The sequence below is a fragment of the Papaver somniferum genome, unplaced genomic scaffold (assembly GCF_003573695.1).
Source record: "Papaver somniferum cultivar HN1 unplaced genomic scaffold, ASM357369v1 unplaced-scaffold_139, whole genome shotgun sequence".
Taxonomy (NCBI): Eukaryota; Viridiplantae; Streptophyta; class Magnoliopsida; order Ranunculales; family Papaveraceae; genus Papaver; species Papaver somniferum.
In genome coordinates this window covers 2,652,611-2,661,136 of record NW_020623156.1, presented here as the reverse complement: position 1 = coordinate 2,661,136, position 8,526 = coordinate 2,652,611, and the positions used below count along the sequence as shown (strand labels likewise).

Genomic DNA, 8,526 nt, shown 5'->3' with positions numbered 1-8,526 from the left:
AATCATACTTAGAAAATTAAGATTTAGTGTGACAACTGGACTATCAACAAACTAATAATGATAATAATAAAGATATAGAAAACAGTAACACTGCCGATAATAATATTTCAATAATTTTGTTAATAGCAAATTTATGGTAGATAGTATTTAGAAAATTTATATATAGTATGACAGCAAAGCTAAATATCAGATATTATAGATTTACGTAAAATCAAATTTAGATTAGTTATATGGACAAAAACATAACAAATATAAAACTGCACCAAATTGTTAAATTATTAAATATTAGTCTATAATTATTATCGCGGAGAACTTGGACATACATATATGTTAGAATCAAATTCACCATAGTGAGCTTAGAGACAATCTTATTATGAAATAGAAATTAGTCTTTCGAACCTAGAGCTACAAATTATAGATTGTAGTTGTAGAAAACCACATAGGTTTGTGTTTCATTTCTCGTTGCTTCGAACTCATTCAAAATGAGTTGTTTTCTTTCACGCGTTTGTAAGTATGAGCAATACTTGCATTTGGACGAGACTTAGTATTTCTTCATAAGGTGTGGAGTTTTGAAGACCGGAAGAATGGTTTTATTTTCGAGGACGAAAATGTATAAGGTGGAGAGAATGTAAGGACACTCAAGCTCGTCAACGCTATTTGACTGGTCTAGTGATGATCAAGAGACGAATTAACCGCTAATGACTCGATTAGTTAACGTAGAATTTAATTAATAGAAATTAATCTAACAACAATTTAGATATGAAAATAGTATCATTAGATAGATCTCGAAAAGTTATGTGGAATGGACTACTCGAACGTGTCATTCGGATTCCAGCCGAAGAAGATATCATCAAATTGCTATGAAAGGAAAATTAGTCATTTTTCTTTAAACCGCCTGGCTGCCCTTAACCGTTTCTTAGGCGCCTAAATCATTTTTGGTCGGCCTTATCCCCAAAACCGATCGAGAATAAAATTCCTTTCTTTTTTTTCTCTTCTTCTTTCTTCTTCTTCTTCTTTTTTTCTCTCTTCTCATCTCTGTTGATTTGGAGCTCAGAGATTTGAGCCTCTTCTGTCGAGAAATTCTTATAAACCTTGTTAGCTTGATGAACTGAGTGAGGAGGTGATGTTGCTGCTGTCGATTGAGTTCTGGAAAAGCAGAATTATGGTAAGCGGTTTAGGGTTTCAGTGAATTGAAGGTGAATATTAGGGTTCTTGAGTTGGGAGATTACAGATGAAGGGGTTGAATTGGATAGAGATGGGTGAAGATGAGAATTGTATAACGAAAAAGAAATGGATTATGGTTGTAGTTTAGGTTTTGTTGAGATACATGGGATGTGGAGTTTAATTTTGAATTGAAGGAGGTGGCTTGGGCAGTCATGGGGTGATTTGGTGATGGGGGTTTGCTAGTGAAGATGAAATTGATATTGCAGTTGGAGATAAATCAAGATTGTAGGTTGGTTTAAGTGGTTGCAGTTTATGGAAGTTGTGGTGCTGCTGATATGAGCGGTGGAGGTCTGGAAAATGAGTATTGGTGATGCTGGATTTGTGTATATCAATTACAAGAGATAATGCTGTCATGTGGACGCTTTAAATTTTGTATTTGTGCTGATATAAAGGTTTGAGGATGGCCTCAATTGATGTATGGTTTTGAGTTTCAGATAATGAAGTGATGATGGGTGTTAGTTGGTTGTGGAGCTGAACTTAGTGGTATTGAAGGGGATGAAATCGCTTAGTTGGTGGTGATGTATGGAGAGGCAGTTGAAGTTAACTTGATTAGTAGAGACTCAATTTGATCATACAGGGTTACTTGAGTTGAAGAAATTAGTTTATGCATTGAGTATGCAGTTGCAGATGATATGGAGTTGTCGTTTCGGTTTAGTGGAGTTGATGGTGTTAAAACTGAACTTGTGGTGAATTCAAGATATGGTGGATATTGAAATGATGTTGCAGGTGATTATTTGTAGAACTGATGATGTTAGTGTAATGGTTCAAGTAAAGACTATAAAATTCAGTTTGAAAGAGTAGTTGCAGGTGCAATTAGGTTGATTTGAGTATGCAGTTACAGGTGTTTTCGAGTTGTAGCTGTGGCTTGAGGATTAGTAGAGAAACTGTAGTTAAAATGAGTTAGTCTATTTTAAGAAGATTGTGTGATAGTGTGGGAACTGATTATATGAAAGCTGTAATGGTAATGTTGGTTTAATGTTGTTGAAAGTTTGTTAGAGATGAAGATGGAAGACAGTTATAGCTTATAGAACTGTATATAGTTAGAATGGTGTCTGTAATGGTTTTGTTTTTTAGCTTTGAGTTTCCTTTCTTATCAGTCAAATGTTTAAGTGTTTTGTTTCATTTAACTTAGATTTCTGACTGCGTCGGCTTTCTTGACTCAGTGATTTAACTGGTTTAACTCTGTTTACCTAGATTTGATTGTTGACCATACTTTGACTCAGTGGACCTTGACCGTGTTGACTCGTCTGACCTTGGACTTTGATTAACGATTGATTGTTAGTAGACCTCTTACTGTTAGTGACTGTTTGCTGACTATTTGGACCGGGCCTTAGATTAATGGGTCGGGTTTAGTGGACTTCAGCTTCATTTATCAACACATATCCATAGCAGCAGCAACATCTCCTTTCTCTTCTTGCAATCAAGAGATGCTCGGCTCCATGGTATGTAATCACCATCTGCACCCATTTTCCCATGAATAACAGCTCTCAGATTCAATATCATTTTACATAGATCGAACCCATTCTTCTCAACAATTGTACTTCTACAGCTCCTAACCAGTTCTTTCACTGTTCAACATGACCCATTTGATCACCATCACAAACCCATTTCCTCAACAGCATCACTGAGAGTTAATCTTCTCAATTGCAGCACCAGCAGACCATCACAGACTTCTTCAATCATCTCAAATGCCATTTGAATCTTCTCGGATCGAAACCTATCTCCGAACAACAGCATCTCTTCGTCTGTATCGATCTGCATTTGATTTCTTCTTTTAGTAAATACTACCATCTCTCGAATCGATCAATACCACCACTAATTGAATCGACTATTCTACTGATCTCATTTCCCGTATTCTGCTCTCAATTCACGGACATCTCTCGATTTCATATTCGATTTCTCTCTTTTCTCTCTCGGTTTTTCTTTTTTTTCTTCTCTCTGGGAAACTTGTACCACCACGAAGCTTTTAGATTTTTATAAATATTAATAAAACTAAAGGGTATTACAGTAATCTGCTTAATAATTAAATTTTATCTGAATTTTCTAATAATTATTAAACAGAAGTTAACACTTAACCTAGTCAACGCGGATCAACGTCTAGTCTAGGTACCAAAGCTTAACGTTGGACAAATGTTAGACCAAAGCCTAGTGTTGGTCTAAACTTGAGTACCAAACTCTAATTATCCCAAGGTGTAATGGTAATGTTGGTTTAATGCTGTTGAAAGTTTGTTAGAGATGAAGATGGAAGACAGTTATAACTTACAGAACTGTATATAGTTAGAATGGTGTCTGTAATGGTTTTGTTTTTTAGCTTTGAGTTTCCTTTCTTATCATTAAGATGTTTAACTGTTTTGTGTCACTTAACTTAGATTTCTGACTGAGTCGGCTTTCTTGACTCAGTGATTTAACTGGTTTAACTCTGTTGACCTAGATTTGACTGTTAACCATACTTTGACTCAGTGGACCTTAACCGTGTTGACTCGTCTAACCTTGGACTTCGATTAACAATTGATTGTTAGTAGACCTCTTACTGTTAGTGACTGTTTGTTGACCGTTTGGACCGGGCCTTAGATTAATGGGTCGGGTTTAGTGGACTTGGGCTTATAGTTAGTTTTTCTATCCTGATGAGTTGTTCAGGACCACTTGTAGTCTGAATTAGCCTTTGGTTCCTTCTACAAAGTTGTAGATATTCATATGATATATCTATTGGACTATACAACCAATCTAATTGGATTAGTAAACCTTTTATATGCTAAAGATAGATAATGAAAATGTGTAGAACCATAGATGGGCTTGGAACCATTAGATAGTTCATTTATCTCATAACTAGAGAATTGTATGAAATCATTTTATGAACTTTGTATGAGCCTTTTGGCTAAACTCTTTGAGTGATTCTGTGATTAACAGTTATTCTGTATTAACAACGATCGATTCAAAGGATAAACCAGCGGATTGAAGAATTCAAGGTAGGAGTGGCTTGTCATCAAATCAGGTGGGAACTTTGTAACCTTCTTGTAATGATTAAGCTTTATTTTATCTGCAAGCATGACGAGTCTTTACTATTTGTGTGCATGATATCGTATACTGTGATGTTTTATTTTTCCTGTATCTTGAGTATGACGTATATGTTGCATCTGTATGTACGGTGTTGCTATGATGTGTTGTGTTGATATGCATTGTGAGATTTCCCTGCGAGGAGTGACTGTGTTCCCCACGGCTCTTAGCTAAGTTAAGTAAGGTGGTAATTCATCCGTCGACAATATTATTTAGTAGGGCGGTAATTCATCCGTTTAAATATTATTATAATTATTTCATTACTAGGTCGTTAATCCATCCGTTATAATATTATGCTTCTTAATATAGTAGGGCGGTAACTCATCCGTTTGAATATTACAGTAGTAGGGCGGTAATTCATCCGTTATGATATTATATATACTATTTTATTTGAGGGAAATCACTCGTGTGCATATTATACTTGTTTGTCCAACTTTCTGATCTTGGTGGTAATATTTTGAATCATGGTTTGTATGAGCACTCTGTGTGGACGATGTTGTTATTATTGATTAGGGTTGCTTTCGCGTCGTCTTCTCCAATGAGTTTGGCGAGGTTAGAGTGACACTTGCTTCGTAATGCATAAATTGTTGTATGATTAGTTTATTCTTATTTTCTTTCAATTTATATTCTTTAGTACCGTGGAACATGTTAGTGATTACTTGAGAGTTATATGTTTCCATTGGGCACCCCTTTTGGAATATGTGCTCACTCGTTCCCACTTCAGTAATCAGAAGAAAAGGTGCGCGTGAAGATATGTGTTTTCGTAGCTTAAAGCTTTTTATCGAATTAGATATGTAATGCTAGCTTCTGTTATGTTTATTTCGTGATTATATTCTATTTGTAAATCAACTCACTATTGAATATGTATCATAAGAGAGGAGTTCTTGTATTTATTTCAGAGTGGGTTAAGATTCAGGTTAATCTTTGTTTAGAAATTTTTTTTTAGTGTTTAATTAGATGTTTTAGATCCTTAGTGCCTCATTTTATAGTTAATCTCAAGGATTAGTCAGCTGCCAGCTTAGGGGGTGTTACATCTATGATAGACCAATCCGGAAAGGTAACTGGGTCACCGATTCACTGGCTGACTGGCCGGGACGGGATGGTTTTCAGAACATTTCTCATATCACCAACGTTTATAAGCATTGCTAGGGCTGCACATGAGAGGGTATAGTCCTGGTTTCCTATGAACCCGGTACCTGTACCTACTACTGACCGGTACCTCATTTCTGGATCTATACCTGTATCTGGACCTATAAAACCGGTCTGGTACAAGAACGATACCGGCTTTTTACCTGCAACATCAACACCATTAGTATCCATATGAATCTGAGCAAAATACACCCATTCATTATCACAATTTAATTCATTCACATACTCATTTACAACGACATCTCCTCTAGCTTGTCTACATGTATTGTTACAAACATACATCTACTGATTCATTCATATACTCATTTATTTCCCACTTCAACATACTTCTACACATTTGGATTCCCTAAAAAAAATAAAAATAAAAAATCATTCTTCTTCAGGACCACAGCAAAACCTGGAATCAAAGACAGGGAAAAAGAATGAATCAGAAACACTTTACAAAAGGGAAAAATACATACCAATAGAATTAGGAAACCCTATTATAAGACTGCAAGCCCTAAATTCGAAATTAAGCAAACTAAGTTAATAAAATACAAGACCAAACATCACGCAGTGCTTAAACCTACCTCAATTAACATAAAGTAACACTAAATTTGAATAAACCTCGAAATTGTTTAATACAAAATTGAAGAACAAGAAGAAGAGAAATTGATTCACCAATAATTCGTGAAGCAGCACAATTCCATCCTAGCCAATTACACCACCTTATCTTCTCCATCTTCTGCAACTTCTCTGTAATTCATCAACTAAAACCTCCAATTGAACAACCACAAACCCCAATTTTTCCAAATTCAATTGAACATGAACCCTAAATTAATTTACATCTATAGCTGTTATACCCAAATGTAAAGAACAAGAGAGTAAGACAAATAAGGTGGTGGTGATTCTGATGGTGGAGGATGTAATGGTGAGTGGTGGTGGTGAAAGTGGCTCTCTGTGGAGAAGACTAAAGAAGTGGAGAATTTTTTTTTGAAAAGAATCGAGTGAATCTGTGTGGCTAGGTCATTAGAATTAAAAATATATATGGTTAGTGGACGGTTAAGATTAATCATGGTCTTATAATCTATGGCTCAGGCTATTACAAGGTACTATCGGATCGGGGTGGCCGGGAATAAGTTAGAACCAATACCTGTCCCGATCTACACCGGTTCTCATGTTCTATTCTCGTTCCATGTACCTCATACAACGATTCCGGTCCGGTTTCAGTTTGGGATTTTCGGTTCTAAGGCGATTCACTGGTTCCGATCTAGTTCTTGTGCAGACTGAATCATTGCTAAGTTTGTTATTTTGAAACCAACAACCTAATGAAGGGATGGATCATGTTTTTTTATTTTTCACCCATATTGGATTATCTTTTTTGGGGGTTCACATATATGTGAATACTCCTTAAGTTATGGATGATTTTATCTTCATTCCGTAGAAGTTACCTTAATTGCAGATATAGATTTTGAATAAAAACATTTAATAAAAAAAAGTAAATAAATTAATTAATATTTATTTCTACCATGTTCATTTCTTTCGCAAACAACTGGACAATTCAAATCCCTTTAAGTACCCATAAGAATAGTTTTGGAATCGATGATGATCTTTTTTTTTTTGATAAAATAGTTTCTGATGATCCAGATAAATCTCCATAAATTTGTTATTAAATTTGTTAATATATTATATGCGTATATATTTTTATTTATTTAAAAATTTGTTAGAAGTATTTTTCAATCTTCAAAATCCACTCCATATGGGAGAGTTAAATGTATATCAGAGTACCAATTTATATACCGTATTTTTATTAAAAGTGGTGTTTGCTTATGATGTTACATGATGTAAAATAATGATTTGGTTCATCTTCTTTTTGTTTTTAATTTTTTTTCCGTGATTAATAAAAAGGAAGACTGGTGTTTGCTTATGAGTCAAAACTTTTTTTCCCTCTTCTCTTCTCTTTCCTCACCTTTCTTCTTCTCTTTAAGGAAAAAAAAACTTAGCCTCCATTAACATCTTGCTCAGATCTAGTCCTTTTTAAGTTTTAGTAGGTAGATTTTGAATAAAACTAATTTTTTTATTAGTTTTTATGTCTTTCGACATATTTCTTCGCTATTTGGAGCTTATTTTCTTCGTCATTTGGAGCGATTTTCTCTTCGCTTTGAGGGAAATTTATTCAAACCTTGATCGTTGGTTCGTGGCTTGCTATCTCGATTCAAAAACATCGATGTTTCAACACGGTATTGCTTTGGATCCATATTCAATCAAAGGGATTTAGGGCATCCAGGTATGTTTGGATGTACAAGATTATACGCAAATTATTCTTTTCTTTTAGGAGCATCTCTTGTTGAAGAAGAAGAAAATCAGATTAATTGTTCGGAATCGATTCCGGATTATATCATCATTCTTCCCTATTACATATATAGAAATTGGATATCATTGCGGTTTATGACTCTTTTTCTTCACGAGTTACTTGTAATTGATATCTTTATTTATATCAGGGTTTTGATTATCTTGTATTTTGATGTTTTTGTTACTCTTGTAAGCGATCATGTAATCACGATTTTGATATGAATAAACTAATTGACTAAAAAAAAAAGATACTATAATAGAAGGATTATATGTGGTTTTGTTAAGGTTAATAAAGGTAAAACACGTGCCTCATTCTGAATGGCCTGCACAGAAACGTCTTCTCAAATCATTATGTGCACAATTGCATAACTGCATCATTCTTGTTAGGATAGTTGAAAAGATACTTAGTATCTGTCACATTTCTGTATTGTAACTAAAACCATAATTTCTTTACTACGACCCTCTTATACGTTTGTACATCTTTAGAATCTAAGAACTTCTCCAATGGTATGTGTGTGGAGATAAATGTCAACATCCATCTAGGATACACATCCATTTTGTCTAAAATCATTCTCCAACCTTGATGTCTTAAACCAATGTATAAATGACTTTGAGTAGACATTGTCAAGATGAATGTCTAGTTTTAGACATTCCCATTGACATTGTCTACCATCATAGCCATCTTTTATTTAATTGAATTGACTTTAATATATTAATAGCTTCTACAATGGTCATTGTATGTTTTTCCTATGTGGCATCACAAATAAG

The 8,526-nt window shown here is 34.5% G+C and overlaps 1 long non-coding RNA gene across 2 annotated transcripts in view; it reads left to right on the top strand.

Moving 5' to 3' along the window:
• LOC113335147 overlaps positions 1-5,127 on the top strand; it is a 9,782-nt gene extending 4,655 nt beyond the window's left edge. The window contains exons 3-4 of one of the 2 annotated variants that reach the window (XR_003353172.1): positions 4,132-4,216; positions 4,913-5,127. This is a non-coding gene — a long non-coding RNA (uncharacterized LOC113335147). Of the gene's footprint in view, positions 1-4,131 lie in introns of both variants that reach the window. The other variant, XR_003353171.1, reaches the window with a different exon arrangement.
• The last annotated feature ends 3,399 nt before the right edge of the window (positions 5,128-8,526 follow it).